The following is an 18615-nucleotide window of genomic DNA, read 5'->3' as shown; positions in this document are numbered from 1 at the left end:
GGGTCCAGAAGTCTCTCGCTGACTCCCTGTATCCTCACAGGGATGATTATAGGCAGATCCCACCAGCCAGAGATGCCTGGAGTCCTATCTCCCCAGACTCATGGTGCCCAGATGCAAGGAAGCTGTTACTTGGCTGCCATCTTGCTCTCTCCTACCGTGTTAGTTGACATAATCACAAGCAATCAGATTCAGTGGGAACAGCTAGACATCACCTTTTGATGAAAGGAGTGTCAAAGATTTTGGAGAACATATTTTAAAATTGAATTATGTCCTCTGAGAAAATGTTGAAATCCTAACCCCCAGTACTTCGGAATGTACTTTATTTGGAAATAAACAGTCAAGTTAAAATGAGGTCATTAGGATAGACCCCAGTCTAATATAAAAAGGGGAAATTTGAACATGGAGACAGATACATTCTGAGGGAGAATGTCATCTGAAGATGAAGGCAGTGATCAGGGGGATGTATCTACAAGTCAAGGGATGCCAAAAAGTGCCAGCAAACCACCAGAAGCCAGGAGAGGGCAGGGGACAGAATCTCTCTAAAAGTCCTCAGAAGGAATTAACTCTTAATTTCAGATTTCTAGTCTCTAGCACTGTGAGACAATCCATTTCTGTCATTTAAGTTTGTGGTACTTTGTTATGGCAGCGCCGGAAGTCTAACAAAGTCTCATACTGGCTAGAACTCTGATTTTCTTTAAGAGAGCAAAAAACCCAGGTCAAAATATGTACCTTCCCAAATTCCCTTGGTGCTTAGAGATAGCTGTATAACACTGATCTTCCAGGGATTTCTTGGAAAGCCTAGCTTACCCAACAAAAGGCTGTCATTTTCTTTTTCTCCATTTTTTCCTTTTTACTGTTGTAGCATGGATGGTCCTCTAATGGTTCCTCTAATGGTCTGTCCTTAACCTCACAGGTAGATCATTTCAACTTAATGAGATAAATGCAGGGATAAAGGCATGGATGTGATGTTATAGACTCTCAGGGGGAAGCCTTCTACCCAGCCTGCCAGGAGAGCTTCCTGGAGCTCCCTATTGGGAGGAACTCAATAGATGGGTGGCCTTAAAAGTCTCTTTCAGCCCCAAGGGAGCTGAGAGCCAGGGGAATGTCCTCCTTTCCCTCAACAAGAAACACACCTTCCTTGTGTATCAGGTGGTCAGATGAGGCTCTCTTGACGCCCCAGAGTGCTGAGTGCAACACGCCAGGACTGCTGCAGTTCTCATGGCAGCCACTGTCTAAAGGTGCCTAGCAACCAGTGCCTCCTGGGCTGTCCTGGGAGATGCCTCAGGCTGCCACGGAGTAGCCAAGCTGCCACTATTCTCAAGAGGGCTAATCAATGGAAATCTGAAAGAAGCCATATCATGAGTAAAACCAAGCTGGCCCAGAACCCAGCTGCTTGCTAACTTCCCTTCTGCCAGGATATCCTGCAGTCAGCCCTTTTCTCATAATCAATCACCAAAACCCTGAGTCAGAAACTTCAGCTGCAGGAGCAATGTGGCTTCCAGGGCTTTCCATGGAAAACTAGGATGCTAGGCTTCCTGATGAATCAAGTCTGGCTTTCCTCATGCCATAGGTAACCCAACAAAATTACCAGCATGAACCAAAGGCACCTGAGAGAAGACATCACCTGAGAAAGTTCACCACTCTTAGAGCTTCCAGAACTTCTGACAGTCCAAAGAAATCACTAACCTCCACAGCATAGGCAAATATGAATACCTCCTTTCAGAGGCAACAGCTTACCAGAACCTGTGGGGAAACTCTGCTCATGACTTCACTTCCGTAATCCTCAGTTTCTTCTGAGAATAATTATAAGTGAGGCCCTCTGAACAGCAAGAAAAAGATGAATGTGGGTTTCCCAGTCCTTTGGTCAACACATGTAAAGATAGTAAAGGCCGGATTGAGTTCAGATGTCAACCAAACAGAACTGTCTTTCAATCTCTGGTCGTTTGGCCCTGCACAAGTTTCCAAAACTCTCCAAGCCACAGTTTCCTCATCTACAAAATGAAATAATAATATCACTATAGTCACTGAGAGAATTAAACATGGAATTATATGCACAGGATCTAGTGTGCTATCTGGAATGTAGCAGTAGGGATGCAGTAACTAATGCTCCCCTTTCTTCCATCCTTTGTCATGGCTGTGATTTCTGAAGTCTTCTAGGGAAAAAAGCAATGATGGATTAGAGGTGCCCTTCTATATTCCTTGCAGAGTAGGAATCATGTTGTCTCTTTTACAGGTCCCCCATGGCACCTGCCATGGTGCTTACCTGTGTCTACATGCAGAGAAATAGTAATGAAGGAGTAAAGATGAGCAAGGGAAGAGCAGAGGGGGAGAAGAAAGAGTCTCATCCAAATGGCATTTGCCATTAAAAGGACATTTTCAAAGCTGGGATAAAACCAGTGGTGCAGTGAGCTAGCAATAAAAGTCAGCTCTCCCTAGCATGCTGAACACAGCCCAATATTTTCCCCACAGATGGAGTGAAAAAGAACTACAGCATTCCCCAGACTTGGGAAGGACAGTGGGCAGCAAGCCTCAAAATCTCAGGACACACACATGCAGCCTAGCTGTCATCAGGCCCCTTGAAGTCACCCTTTGAGAGCCCTCTCAGATACAAGGCTCTCTTATGCTTCTCATTGTCACCACCAGCATCTTAGCCCTCACAATCTCCCCATCCACCCCTGAGCACCTCTCTCCAAGCTGCTCTGCCAGCCTCCCCACCCTCCCAACTCCCTGTCAAATTCATTGTCCTAATGACAAACCACCTCATTTTTTAAGATTTTTTAAAAATAACACACATAACATAATCATCATAAGAAAATTCAAAATCTAATAATGAGGGAGCCCCCCCTCATTATTCTATTAAATAATTTTTAATAGAACTGCTTTCCCCAGAGATAAGGAACTGAGACAGGGAGGGGCTCAGTCATCTTTGTAGGAATTCTCAGCTCATTTCTGAAGGAAGAGATTAATCAATCCCAAGCAGTCCCTGAGATGGAAACAAGATCGAAAAGGAAGTTTGGGGTCAAACCATAGATCAGGGATCAAACAGTAACATCAGAAATTCTTATTCTGTTGGCAGAAAAAGTCATTGTAGATTCTGGTCCCATTGGCTCACACCTGTAATTCTAGCACTCTGGGTGGCCAAGGGAGGAGGATCACTTGAGGTCAGGAGTTCAAGACCAGCCCAAGCAGGTCTTGCCTGAACATGACCCCATTTCTACAAAAAATAGAAAAATTAGCCAGGCTCAGTGGCATGTACCTACAGTCCCAGCTAATTAGGAGGCTGAAGCAGGAGAATCACTTGAGCCCAGGAGTTTAAGGTTACAGTGAGCTATGATGATGCCACTGTCTTCTATCCTAGGCCACAGAGAGAGACCCTGTCTCAAAACAAAAAAAAAAAAAAAAAAAGGCATTGTAGGTTCAGGGAAAGAGCATGGTTAAGCCAGCACCCTCATATAGGACCTAGGACACAACCTTTTTAGAGGGTAATAGGGTAAGTAGTATGAATTCAAAGGTCTAAAAGGGGGTTTTTGATGCATTCATCTCAGTATTAGACATTTACATTCAGAAAATAATTAAAGAAATTTGTAAAAATGTAAGAAGGAAAAATTTTAGATTAAAAAAAATTAGCCCCCATTTAATTCAGAGGGGAAAGTGTCAGAACCCACCAGAGATGACATGGGGGGAAATTTCAGAACACAACAAGAAGGAGCAAGATTTCCGCAGAGATCAGCCCTAACTGGCTGCCTGCCCCTCCCTGCAGACCCAAGCCAGGGAGTGGATGCCAGGCTGCTTCTCCAGCCACAGTGTGCCTTTGTCCTCTTCAGTTTTCTTGTCACTAGTCCTGACACAAATATTTCCCAACTCCTACCCAGACTGCAGTGGCCACAGGGGAGCAAACTTGTCCCAGGGGAACTGTGGGATCTCAGAGCTTAGACAGTTAGGGCAAACTGCCTTCAGGAGAGAGGAGAGTGCAGCAAGCCATGGGAGCCCCTTGAAACAAAAGGGAATCAGAGTGCCAGCTCTCCTCCATTCAGATTCTTCTCCTCCTCCCCTTCCCCCCACACAGCTGCTGATGAAGCCATGGCAATTTCCAAATGAGTCAACACAGGTGCCACAAGGGACAGTTTGAGCTGGGGCTCTCAGGTGTGGCTCTCTGTTTGTGCATCTACTACATTGAGGCTTCCACAGAGAGTGGGGCTCACCCCTTTCCTCTTAAAGGCCTGCAGTAGACGTAAGGATACTCAGACTGTGAACTTGCTACCTGCCAGCCCTCCCAGTGCTGCCTGCCTGGTTGCTTCAGCAGAGCAGGGATAACCCAAAGCGGAGGGACATTAAACCTGCTTATGCATTCCATAGGTACAGATAATATAGTAATGATAACTTCATCAAGAAAGGGATTTTTTTTTTAACACTTAGAGTCTTACTATCCCTGATTTATTATCCACAACATGGACATCTTCCCTGAAATCTGGGCATGCTTATCTGGTTGTCTATGTGATACTTCTACTGGGATGCCTAATAGATGCCTCGAATTTAACATGTTCAGAATTATACTTCTGATATGCCTTCTCAAACCAGCTCTTCCTATAGGCTTCCCCAGCTCAGTTAAGGCACTCATCCTTCTAGCTGCTCAGAAAAAAACCTTAAAGTCATAGCCAGGCATCGTGGCGAGTGCCTATAGTTCCAGCTACTCAGGAGGCTGAGGCAGGAAGATCACCTCAACCCAGGAGTTAGAGGTTGTAGTAAGCTAGGGTGATGCCACGACATTCTAGCCTGGGCAACAGAATGAGACTCTGTCTTAAGAAAAAAAAAAAAAAAGGCAAAACCTTAAAGTTGCTCTTGACTCTACAGGCAGCCTTGAGAATGTGCCTCACATTCTTCTCAGGGAGTGCAATTGACCAAAAGCCCCAGATGCTACACTTGAAGACCATCACCACATTCATTTTTGAGGCCATCTCTTCCATGGGCTGCTCCCCACCAATAATTGATTATGGTGGGGATACTAAGACAGACTCCTCTTGGGAGATATAGGATCCCTTTGTTGGCCAACTTTGGCTCGGATTCTCCAAAAGCATTGCAAAACTTTTCTTTGACCACATGGTGATCTTGGACTCTTCCACCCAACCTTCTTTCCATCTCCCCTTGAAGACTTTTATCATGGTCTGATGGCTTTCTTAGCTTTCCCTGGCTCCTTCTCTATTTCCTTTTCATGCAGGAAACAATAATAATAAAATGCTTACATGTTTAATTCTATCTTGGGCATCTGCTTCTCAGCTGACACAGATTAATGTGACTCCTCTTTCTCTTTCACACCTCACACCCAATCATCAAGCCCCATCAGCTCTCTTCAAAATATAGTTGACTCTTCAACAATATGGGTCTGAACTGCACGGATCCACTTATAGATGGATATTCTTCTACCTTTATGATCCCTGAAACAGCAAAACCAATTCCCCTCTATTTCCTCCTCCTCAGCCTGTTGACCATGAAGACAGTGAGGATAAAGACTCTTATGATGATCCATTTGCACTCAATAAATAGTAAATATATTTTTTCTTCCTTAGGATTTTCTTAATATCATTTTCTTCTCTTTAGCTTACTCGTTATTGCAAGAATACAGTATATAATACATATAACAAACGTATGTTAATCAGCTATTTATATTATTGGTGAGACTCTCAGTCAACAGTAGGCTATTAGTGGTTAAGCTTTGGGGGAGTGAAAAGTTATATGCAGATTTTCAACTGTGCAGGAGGTCAGTGTTCCTAACCTCCACATTGTTCTAGGATTAACTATACAATCAGGATCCAACTATTTCTCACTCTCATCATCCTGGTTTAAGCTGTTATTATTTCTCACCTGGATCATGGCAGCCAGTGTGGTGCATTAAAGATGGCCATAAATTCATTGTGCTTCTGTCTACCCCCTTGAATCTGGGCTTGGCCTCTCACTGCTTTAGCCAATTTCATATAGAAGTGATGCTGTGCCAGCTCTACACCTAGGCTTTAAGAGGCCTGGCAGCTTCTGCTTCCTGCTTCTTGGAGTCCAGCCTTTATGCTGTGTGGAAGTACTAATAGCCCACTTGGAGGAGAATCAAAGCCCCTGGCCAGCAGCCCCAGCTGAGCTCCCAGAGGACAACCAGCACCAACTTGCCAGTCATGTGAGTGAGCCATCATGGAAACAAATCCTCTAGCCCCAGCTACCCTAGCTAATGCCACATGGGGCATGGGGCACATGGGGCAAAGGTAAGCTGTCCCTGCCAAGCCTTACCTAAATTGCAAAATCACAAGTAAGTAAACGATCACGCCTGTTTTAAGCCATTAAGTTTTGGGGTTTTTATACGGTGATAAATAAATAACCAAAAGAGTCAGGGTCCCAACAGGAAACAGATGGCATGCTGAAGAAGTAACTGAACAAGGAAGTAATTGAAGAGAGTTTAATTAAGGGGCTATGTTTACAAAGATATGGCTAGTGTTACAGAAACTGACAAGGGATGATGAAGCACCAGGAAGTTGTATCAGAGGGAGGCCATGTCCCCCTCTAGGCCTAAAGGAGCAACAGAAGAGGTATCTATGAGGGAGGACCACCTGACAGGAGATGTGGCCTTAGGTAGAGGGACACAGCAAACCTGCAGTGACTCTAGGCAGGGAGACAGCCAGAGGAATAAATGGAATCAATGCCCTGATCATTCTCTTCTCTCCTTCTCATCTCCTACTGATCCCCCATTGGTTGAACCCACCAGAAGCCAGAGGGCAAGCAGTGCACTGATGTAGTCCATGTAGGTCAGCCTTGCAGAGTACAGAGTAGGGTGGGAAAAGGTAGGGAGTAGATCTGAAAAGCAAGTGAAAGACATTTAGTAGCCTGCCTGAATTAGGGTTCTCTAAAGAAACTAAGCTAATAGGATACACACTCTCTCTCTCTCATAAAATGTGTATAATACATTTTATGTATTATACACATACATAAAATGTGTGTGTATAATATATGAATTTGCTCATGCAATTATGGAAGCTCAGGCATCCCACAATCTAGTGGTATAATTCTGTTTGAGTCCATGGCCTGAGAAGCTAGAGCACCAATGTCCAAGAGCAGGAGAAAATGGATGTCCATGTTCAAGCTGAGAGAATGAATTAATGTTTCCTTTGCCTTTTTGTTCTATCCGGGGGCCCTCAGCAGAATGGATAATGCCTACCCACCATGGTGAAGGTGAATCTTCTTTACTCAGTCAACTGATGTAAATGCTAATCTCTGCTGGAAACACTCTCACAGACACACCCAGAAATAATCTTTTACCAGCTATCTGGACATCCCTTATCCCGATCGAGACAACACATAAAATTAATCATCACACTAAAGTTCTCCCTGCTTTAGCCCATACCCTATTATAGTCTATTTTCAATACAGCAGCCAAAAAGATCCTGTTAAAGCTTAAGTCAGACAACATAACTCCTTTGCTCAAAACCTTCCACAATCACTCAAAGTATAAGCTCAAAATCCTTAAAATATCCTCCAAGGCCCTATATAATCTGGCTATCCTTGACCTCTGAGCTCCTCTCCAGGGCCTCCACTCTCCTCTGACTCCAGACAGGCTGGCCTCTTTGCCCTTCTCCAAACACGACAGACATGCCCCAGCATTGATGCGTTTGTACCGGCTATTCCCTTTATCTGATAGGCTCTTCCCTCATATGCACATAACTGGGTCCTTTACTTCCTTCAAATCTTTATACAAAAGTTACCTTTTTAGGGAGGCCACCTCATCTAAAATATCAACACCACTGGCTACCTGTCATTATGTATCTCCATTCTCTGCTTTATCTGTCTTATTAGCCCTGTTCTAAAATTACATGTACAGAAGGTGCCAAAAAATGTATACACATTTTAAGAAGGGAAAAAATGTATTAAAATTGTAATACTCAATATATACAGTTAACGAAAGATGAATACAAGTCATGTTTGGCTTCTGCAATTATAAGAGGTGCTCAAAGTGGTTACCATTAGCCTCTGGACATTTCTGATACAGCAAACAAAGACTACTAGATAGATGACATCACTTAACTTGCATATACATTTTTTTGGCACCCTTGATATTTTACTCATTTGTTGTGAATATTGACTGTCACCCACAATATAAAGTTAGTTTCACAATGGGCAGGATTTGTGTCTGTTTTGTTTACCAGAACAACGTCTGGCACGTAATAAGCATTCAATAAATATTTTTTTAGTAGTTGGCTCTGCGCCTGTGGCTCAAGCAGCTAAGGCACCAGCCACATAAACCAGAGCTGGTAGGTTTGAATCCAGCCTAGGCCTGCCAAACAACAATGACAGCTGCAACCAAAAAATAGCCGGGTGTTGTGGTGGGCGCCTGTAATCCCAGCTACTTGAGAGGCGGAGGCAAGAAAATCACTTGAGCCTAGGAGTTTGAGGTTGCTATGAACTGTGATGCTACGGCACTCTACCCAGGGTGACAGCTTGAGGCTCTGTCTCAAAAAAAAAAAAAAAAAATATATATATATATATTTGTTTAGTAAACAAATGAAAGGCCACAGAAAATATCAATATATATATAATTTCAATTACATGTATATATGTATGCATGTATATATTTATATATTATTAATGTGTGCATGAAGGAGTGTGTGTAGATTGATGGAAAAACACAGATATATGTAGGAAATTGTAACAGGATGATGAAAAAAACTCTTTCAAGCATAAAGTATGTTAGGACAGTTTCTTGGAGAAAATAGAAAAATATTCATGCTCAAAGAGGAAAAAGGATGATATAAAATTTGTATATATTACAAAAGAGCTTCCAGAAGGGTTGGGGAACCTAGGGCCTTAAGGAAACTTGTGGCCTTCTCAGTTCTTAACTGTGGGTCTTTCCACTGAATCTAAATTTTACACAATCAATCCTTTTATTAAAAGGAATAGAGCAGAGAAAGATGAAGCTTCTCTTGCTTCCTCTGGTGCTTAAAAAAGAATGATCTTGAAATCAGAAGACCACAGGTTCCCTACCCCGGATGGTGTTTAGATTCTATTTCTGGGGGTGACATAACAGTTTTATTTTAAAATGACAAATTTGAAATATGCTGGAAATTAAACCTTTTGCAACTATTGAACTTTATAGTTAAAACTATTTTAGAAGTTAACTTCAAAATACGTGAAGGGGATTCACGTATTTGGAAGTATGACAAAATATTTTAGGGGATATGCACACACAAAGTTTGAAGACTACCACTCCTGTGTATCTTTAAAGAACTTCTGATTTAGGATTAGAAAATCTCACTTCTTAAAAAAAAAAAGAAAATCTCACTTCTTATCTTAGTTCTGCCACTGAGTAGCTGTGTGACCTTAGAGAAGTCACTTAACCTCTCTGCACCTCAGCTTTCTCATCTGTGAAATTAAAGTATGAAAAAACATGAAATTTAAAGTCACTTCCAATTTTAAAACCCTCTGTTCTGTGACCTCTAAAATTGCTTTTCTATCTCTTTATAATTTTCTTTCTAGGAGTTTCTTCCTACCTTCTATTCCTACTCTTATGGCAATATGCCTGACCACTTGTGGGCTGGGGAATGAATATAAATATAAAGGCCCAAGCCTGTAAAAGGTCCCTCTTCTCTTCCCATGAGGAGCCTTGCATGCATAAACAGGGGCAGCTCAAGTTGCATGTCCAAGGTCTGTGTACTTGCCCTATATCACCAGCCCCTCATACTTCCCCTCCCCTCAGCCGACCACATCCCTCAAGCTTGGGGAATATATTGCTGTGTACCTTCAAGAGGACTGATCCAGAAAGACCTGAGGGTCCCTGGCAGCAGGCTCAGGGATTTGAACAGGGGATTCTCCAGTACTGAGTACTCAGGTAAGGGTTTGAAGTGGTTATGTTCTCTTGGCCCCACAGACATCTCACCTTGTGGGGAAGGACATGTCTGGAAGAGGGCCAGAGTGAGGTCATCTGACACACAGGGCCCAGGAAGGAGTCCCAGTTGTTGGGTCCGAGGTGCCATTGGCCCTAACCCTTGCTGAATGAATGCCAGTCGGAATGATGCATTAACACTGTGTATATCCATACAATGAAATTCTACAGAGAAATAAAAAGGGATAAACTACTGATGAACAAAAGAGCATGGATGAATCTCAGACATTATGCTAAGTTAAAGAAACCAGAAACAAAAGCATACATCCTGTATGATTTCATTTCTGTGGAATTCAGGCAGATAGAATTGGGGTGATAGAAAGATTAGTGGTAACCTGGGGACTGGGGTGGGCAGATTGACTACAAAGAGGCATGAGAGAACTTTCTGGGATGATGAAATTCCTTCATCACTCAGTTTCACAAACGAATACATTTGTCAACACTTATCAAATATAAAATGGGTCTGTACATCATGGTATAATTTCTCTTCTCTATCCTTATAGGATTCTCCTTAAACTCACACACACATACATGTTCCTAAAGATAAATATGTGTGTGTATGTATAGGAAAGAGGGGCTGTCATTCATCAGTTAAATTTAAGAGCTGACTGAGCCCCAGACTTTTTCCTTAACTTAGTCTGTCTTTATTTTGGAATCAAAATCTCCCCAAGGAAGGCAGTATAAATCCTACAGACCTGGGTTCAAGTTCAAAGCTGGCCTCTTATGAACTGCATGGACTTGTGGAGTAGTCAGAGCAGGAGCCAAGCATACGAGATCTTATTTCATCCTCATCCAAATCCTATGAAATAGGTAACTTTGGTCATGACTATTTTACAGATGAGAAAACTGAGGCTAAGAACCCACACTCAACAAATGATAAGCCAGGATTTGAATCTATGTCTCTTAAGCTCTGCCTTCTTATGCTTCTTCCAGAGCAAGTCACTTAACTTCTGAACCTAGAGTTCCATTCTTTCTGAAACTAGAATAATATGGCTTACCATTAGGATAACTGTGAAAAATATAAGGTGCCTTGTGTGATTGATGTGTTTAAAAGATTTCAGCAATCTATTATTATGGCTACAGAATTTACAGCTTTTGAGTTAAATACCAACATTGGAACTACCTGCTCTCCTTTCTCCTGAAAGTCTCCCCAGTGTAGGAAATTGGGGATGAATAATGGAAGGATCTAAAGTGGCCAGAAATCCCATTATAGCCACTAAACAATTTTGGTCAACCTGAGGAGGTGCACACTACTATGCAATTTGTTGTTTGAAGTCTACTAAATGAATTCTTCCATTCTAGGAGGCAAGATTCTATTAATAAAAAGTTAAAGCTTTGTTAGAAGAAAAACTAAGTTCAAATGAAGGAATTTTAGACCTTCCATTTGAGGTTCCTCTTTGGTGGCTCTCTTATGTTCATAAAAAGACACCCCCCATAGTAAATTCCCCAGACAAACACACCATTTCTGCTTAGAAGTACCAAGAGATTCGAGGGATTCTTTTCTAATAAAGTTCTGCTGTGTTATTATAAATAAGCTATCAAATAATCCTGTAATTTCACATCTTATTCCAAGAAATAAGGACAACCATAATGATTTCCCTGTATAGACAAAAAGGAAATATCTACATAAGAAGCTATGTGCTTACAAATCACCCATCACATGGGACTTCTATTAGCTGAGTACCAATATCTTTGCTATGAGATCAATGGAAGAGTTTGAGGGGAGTGTTCTTGGCATAGTGCCCGGCACATTGTAAGAATTCAACGGCTGCTAGTGTCCTGCCCTATTGTCCCCTAAGGTATGAGTGGGCAGGATTTTCTCAGAATCATCAGACACACTTCATTATTATTATTATTTTTTAATTAAATCATAGCGGTGTACATTAATGCGATCATGGGGCACCATACACTGGTTTTATAGACTGTTTAACACATTTTCATCACACGGGTTAACATAGCCTTCCTGGCATTTTCTTAGTTATTGTGTTAAGACATTTATATTCTACATTTACTAAGTTTCACATGTACCCTTGTAAGATGCACCGCAGGTGTAGTCCCACCAATCACCCTCCCTCCATCCACATCCTCCCTCCCTCCTCTCCCTCTTCCCATTCCCCATATTCTTAGGTTGTAACTGGGTTATAGCTTTCATATAAAAGCCATAAATTAGTTTCATAGTAGGGCTGAGTACATTGGATACATTTTCTTCTATTCTTGAGATACTTTACTAAGAATATGTTCCAGCTCCATCCATGTAAACATGAAAGAGGTAAAGTCTCCATCTTTCTTTAAGGCTGCATAATATTCCATGGTGTACAAATACCACAATTTATTAATCCATTCTTGGATCGATGGGCACATGGGCTTTTTCCATGACTTAGAAATTATGAATTGGGCTGCAATAAACATTCTGGTACAAACATCTCTGTTATAATGTGATTTTTGGTCTTCTGGGTATATACCTAGTAGAGGAATTTTAGGATTGAATGGCAGATCTATTTTTAGATCTCTAAGTGTTCTCCAAATATCATTCCAAAAGGAATGTATTAATTTGCATTCTCACCAGCAGTGTAGAAGTGTTCCCTTTCCTCCACATCCATGCCAACATCTCTGGTCTTGGGATTTTGTGATATGGATTAACCTTACTAGAGTTAGATGATATCTCAAAGTAGTTTTGATTTGCATTTCTCTGATATTAAGGATGATGAACATTTTTTCATATGTCTGTAGGCCATGTGCCTATCTTCTTCATAGAAGGTTCTCTTCAAGTCCCTTGCCCAGCCTGCAACGGGATCACTTGTTCTTTTCTTGCTTATACGTTGTGTTCTCTGTGCATTCTAGTTATTAAACCTTTATTGGAGACATAACCTGCAAATATCTTCTTCCATTCTGAGGGCCATTAGCTTGCTTTACTTACTGTGTTCTTGGCTGTGCAGAAGCTTTTTAGTTTGATCAGATCCCAGTAGTGTATTTTTGAAGCTGCTTCAATTGCCCGGGGGGTCCTCCTCATAAAATACTCACCCAAACTGATTTCTTCAAGGGTTTTCCCTGCACTCTCTTCTAGTATTTTTATAGTTTCCTGTCTTACGTTTAAATCTTTAATCCAGTGAGAGTCTATCTTCGTTAATGGTGAAAGGTGTGGGTCCAGTTTCAGTCTTCTACAGGTTGCCAGCCAGTTCACCCAGGACCATTTGTTAAATAGGAAATCTTTTCCCCACTGAATGTTTTTAATTGGCTTGTCAAAGATCAAATAACGGTAAGTAGCAGGTTCATCTCTTGGTTCTCTATTCTGTTCCAGACATCTACTTTTTTGTGCCAGTACCATGCTGTTTTGATCAAAATCAACTTATAGTATAGTCTGAGGTCCGGTAGCGTGATTCCTCCTGTTTGTTTTTATTTCTGAGTAATGTCTTGGCTATTCGAGGTTTTTTCTGATTCCATATAAAACGAAGTATTTTTTCAAGATCTTTAAAGTATGACAGTGGAGCTTTAATAGGGATTGCATTAAAATTGTATATTGCTTTGGGTAGTATGGACATTTTAACAATGTCAATTCTTCCCAGCCATGAGCTTGATATGTATTTCCATTTGTTAACATTTTCAGCTATTTGTTTTCTTAGAGTTTCATAGTTCTCTTTATAGAGATTTTTCACATCCTTTGTTAGATAAACTCCCAAATATTTCATCTTCTTTGGCACTACTGTGAATGGGATAGAGTCCTTAACTGTTTTTTCAACTTGACTGCTGTTGGTATATATAAAGCCTACTGATTTATGAATGTTGATTTTGTAACCTGAGATGCTACTGTATTCCTTGATCACTTCTAAGAGTTTTGTAGTAGAATCCCTGGTGTTGTCCAGATATACAATCATATCATCTACGAAGAGCGAAAGTTTGATCTCTTCTGACCCTATATGGATACCCTTGATTGCCTTTTCTTCCCTAATTGCGATGGCTAAAACTTCCATTACAATCTTAAAGAGCAGTGGAGACAATGGGCAGCCTTGCCTGGTTCCTGATCTGAGTGGAAATGATTTCGATTTAACTCCATTCAATATGATATTGGCTATGGGTTTGCTGTAGATGGCCTCTATCAGTTTAAGAAATGTCCCTTCTATACCAATTTTATTAAGTGTTCTGATCATGAAGGGATGCTGGATATTATCAAAAGCTTTTTTCTGCATCAATTGAGAGAATCCTATGGTCTTTATTTTTTAATTTGTTTATGTGCTGAATTATACTTATAGATTTATGGATATTGAACCAGCCTTGAGACCCTGGGATAAAACTGACTTGGTCATGATGTACAATTTGTTCGATGTGTTGCTGGATTCTGTTTGTTAGGATCTTGTTGAATATTTTTGCATCTATATTCATTAGTGATATTGGTCTATAATTTTGTTTTCTTGTTGGGTCTTTTCCTGGTTTGGGGATCAGGGTGACGTTTGCTTCATAGAACGTGTTAGGTAGTCTTCCTTCTTTTTCTACATTTTGGAACAGGTTGAGTAATATAGGTACTAATTCTTCTTTAAAGGTTTGGTAGAATTCTGACGTGAAGCCATCTGGTCCTGTGCTTTTCCTTTTAGGGAGGTTTTGTATGGTTGATGCTATTTCTGAACTTGATATGGGCCAACATTTACACTTGATTTTGGCTAAGTCTTGGAAGGTGACATGCTTCCAAGTATTGGTCAATTTCCTTCAGATGTTCATATTTCTGAGAATAAAATTTCTTGTAATATTCATTAAGGATTTTTTGGATTTCTGATGAGTCTGTTGTTATTTTGTCTTTGTCATTTCTGATTGATGAGATTGCAGATTTTACTCTTTTTTTCCTGGTTAGGTTAGCCAAAGGTTTATCTATTTTATCAACCTTTTCAAAAAACCAACTTTTTGATTTATTGATCTGTTGTATTATTTTTTTGTTTTCAATTTCATTTAATTCTGCTCTAATTTTGGTTATTTCTTTTCTTCTACTGGGTTTGGGGTTGGAATGTTCTGCCTTTTCCAGTTGCTTGAGATGTCCCATTAAGTTGTTAACTTCCTCTCTTTCCGTTCTCTTGAGGAAGGCTTGTAGTGCTATAAATTTCCCTCTTAGAACTGCCTTTGTGGTATCACAGAGGTTCTGATAATTCGTGTCTTCATTGTCGTTCTGTTCCAAAAATTTGGCAATTTCCTTCTTAATCTCATCTCTGACCCAGGTATCATTCAGCATAAGGTTATTTAACTTCCATGTTTTTGTATGAGTATGCAGATTCCTGTTGTTACTGAGTTCAAGTTTTATTCCATGGTGGTCCGAGAAGAAGCAAGGAATAATTTCTATTCCTTTAAATTTACTGAGGTTAGACTTGTGACCTAAGATGTGATTGATTTTGGAGTATGTTCCGTGGGCTGATGAGAAGTATGTGTATTCAGTTTTGTTGGGATGAAATGTTCTGTAGATGTCTGCTAAATCCAAATGTTGGATGATTAGGTTTAAATCTAAAATTTCTTTGCTCAGCTTCTTATTGGAGGATCTATCCAACACTGCCAAAGGAGTGTCGAAATCTCCGACACTTGTGGAGCTAGAGGAAATCAAGTTGCTCATGTCTATTATAGTTTCTCTTATAAATTGAGGTGCATTCTGGTTGGGTGCATAAATATTCATAATTGAAATCTCATCATATTGAGTATTACCCTTAACAAATATGAAGTGGCCATTCTTAGCCTTCCTTACTTTTCTTGGTTTAAAGCCTATTGTGTCTGCAAATAGAATTGCAACACCTGCTTTTTTCTGATTACCATTTACCTGAAATATGGACGACCATCCTTTCACCTTGAGTCTATATTTATCTTTGAAGGTACAGTGTGATTCTTGTATGCAGCAAATATCTGGCCTGTGTTTTTGTATCCATTCAGCTAACCCGTGCCTCTTTAGAGGACAGTTTAAGCCGTTCACTTTAATGGAGAATATTGATAAGTCTGGTAAAATTTTGAGTATCAAGTTTTTCAAATATCCAGTGGACTTTTTTAATCCTTTTGCCACTCTGGAAGTTGGAGTTTGATCAAAAGTTTGTGAGTGAGTTTACTTCTGTAGTGGCGGATTGGGCTGGTTGTTGTGGAGGATAGGTCTGAGAATATCCTGAAGAGCTGTTTTGTTTATGGCAAATTTCTTTAACAAGTGAATGTCCTTAAAGTATTGAATTTCGCCATCAGAAATGAAACTCAGTTTAGCTGGATACATGATTTGGGGTTGAATGTTATTTTGTTTTAGGAGATTAAAAGTTGATGACCAGGGCAGCACCTGTGGCTCAAAGGAGTAGGGCACTGGCCCCATATGCCGGAGGTGGTGGGTTCAAACCCAGCCCCGGCCAAAAACTGCAAAAAAAAAAAGTCGATGACCACCCTCTTCTGGCTTGAAAAGTTTCAACAGAGAGATCTGCAGTCATTCTAATATTTTTCCTTTTGTAGGTAATGGATTTCTTACTTCTGGCTGCTTTCAGAAATTTCTCCTTCATATTAACTTTAGTGAAGTTAATTATGATGTGCCTGGGGGGTGTCTTATTTGGGTTTAGTTGTGCTGGGGTTCTAAAACAGTCTGCTATCTGAATTTCAGAATCTCCTGGCATGTCTGGAAAAATTGTCTTTCATAATTTCATGGAGAAGGGCCTCTGTGCCTTGCAAAGGCCACTTCGTCACTTTCAGGGATTCTAATGAGGTGGATATTAGCCTTCTTCAAATTATCCCACATCTCTCTGAGAGAATGATTCCTTTTTGCTCTCCATTTCTCTTCCTCTTTGAGAGTTTGAGAACATTCAAAAGCTTTGTCTTCAATGTCAGAAATCCTTTCTTCTCCTTGCTCCACTCTGTTACTGAGGGATTCTACTGTATTTTTCAGATCTTTGAAGGCTACAAATTCTTGCTTCAGTATGTCAAAATCTTTGGTGGTTTTGTCTTTAAATTTGTTGAATTCTTGAGACAACTTTTGAATTGCTCCTTGAATTTCTAATTCCAAATTTTCCTCCATTCCATTAATCTTATTTGCTATATCCAAATTCTGAACTTGATTTCTGACATCTCGGCCAGCTGTTTATGAATGGGATCTTCAGTTACATCTGAAATATCTTTACTTGGGGGGGGGTAGATCTATTCTGGTTATTCATGTTACCAGAGTTTTTCCACTGATTCCACCCTATGATTATTTTACACTGTTTGCTTTTCCCCTGGAGGTTTGTTGAGGACCCGTACAGTGCTACGGCCTGAGAAACTGGGGACTTGTTTGGTGTGGTCGGGCTAAGTGGTTCTGTGTTATTTTCAGTTGGTCTCTGTCTGACCCTAGTAAAACAGTTACTCTGGGTTGAAGTCTCAGCTGTGGAGAAATACCAGCAATATTCACCTCGACCCCCACAGGTAACAATTGGAAAAGGAAAATTAAACCTTCATACAACCACACACCCAGGGCACCACTTGAATAGTCCTCGGGCGATTGGCTCGGTTCAAAAGGTCCAAATCAATTGTCTCAGTCAGCACCTGTCTCAGGTGGGAGAGTTTAAAAGGTCTCTGACAACTAGATCACAGGAGTCTGCTGACAACTCAAATATGACTTGCTCCGGTGCTTCGTGAAGTCAGGAGGATCCACCCAGCAAATAGAATAGTCTGGGAAAGTTGATGCCTCAATCCCCACCTTGCACCTCTGTCACACCCAGTCACTGATAACCCCGCAAGGCTGTGACCCAGTTGCCTCTAGTGAACAGATACTCCAGGGGTTTGCACCTGCCTGAATCACAAGGAAATCTATGTCTGCTCAGCCAGGCCACTGCGCTCTGCCTCTATGCAGCAGGGGGAGGTGAGGCCTTACAGCCTTGGGAGCTTGATGGAGGCTGGAGGGTGTTCACTCTGTTCTAGCCCCGCCCCTGACTGATGTTACTGACAGAACAGAACAACTTTGCGGGAATTTGTTTTTGTCCCTGCTAAATTCCCCTGCAGAAGAGAAGCTGTTTTGAGTTCTCAGAACCTGTGCCTCAGTCTCTGTTTGTGCTGCTGTACGGTCTCCGCTGTTTGTATTTGCAGCACAGTTACCTGTCAGATCCAGCCTCTGCCTGCCCTCTTTTGCTTAAGCTGATGGTCCCCTGGGGGCCGGGTGCATCTTAAGCTCAGTAAAGCGGTCTTCTGTGTCAGCCCCACCCTGTGAATCTCCTGGCTTTGTGCGTGCATTTTCTAGTCCCTGCGCTCCACCCAGGCTGGTACCGCCTCAGGCAAACCCTTTACTCACAGGGCCTGCATTTCCATCCCAGATCTGTTCCATGGTGGTTGCCACCTGAGAAGATGCCTGACCTTCTCTGGTCGCCCAGAGAGACAGAGGCTGTGACTTCAGAATATCTGGGGGTGAGCCCTATTGTTGCCAAAAACGGCTGCTGCTCTGTGCCTCGGGGCACCACTGCTCTGGCATGGTTCCCTCTCAACTGACCATCCTCTCCTCACTCTCATGCTGCAGAATCAGCACTGACCAGCTGCAGTCCAGGCCCTGTCCACACACTTGAGAAATCACCCAGGAATCTGGACTCCTGGGCGACAGACCTCCAGACCTCAGAGTGAGAGTGGAGGGCAGTGCTGGGAGCTCAGAATTGCAGGTAGAGAATATATACAGTTTTGTGCCTGGCAGGAGAGCGACATGGCCCCCTAGTAGGGGAGGTAGGTCCAGTTTTTAGAGGGTGTGTTTCGTGGAGTAT

Source organism: Nycticebus coucang, chromosome X (genome assembly GCF_027406575.1).
Source record: "Nycticebus coucang isolate mNycCou1 chromosome X, mNycCou1.pri, whole genome shotgun sequence".
Lineage (NCBI taxonomy): Eukaryota > Metazoa > Chordata > Mammalia > Primates > Lorisidae > Nycticebus > Nycticebus coucang.
The sequence above is the reverse complement of the archived record's forward strand: the minus strand, read 5'-3'. Positions refer to the sequence as shown.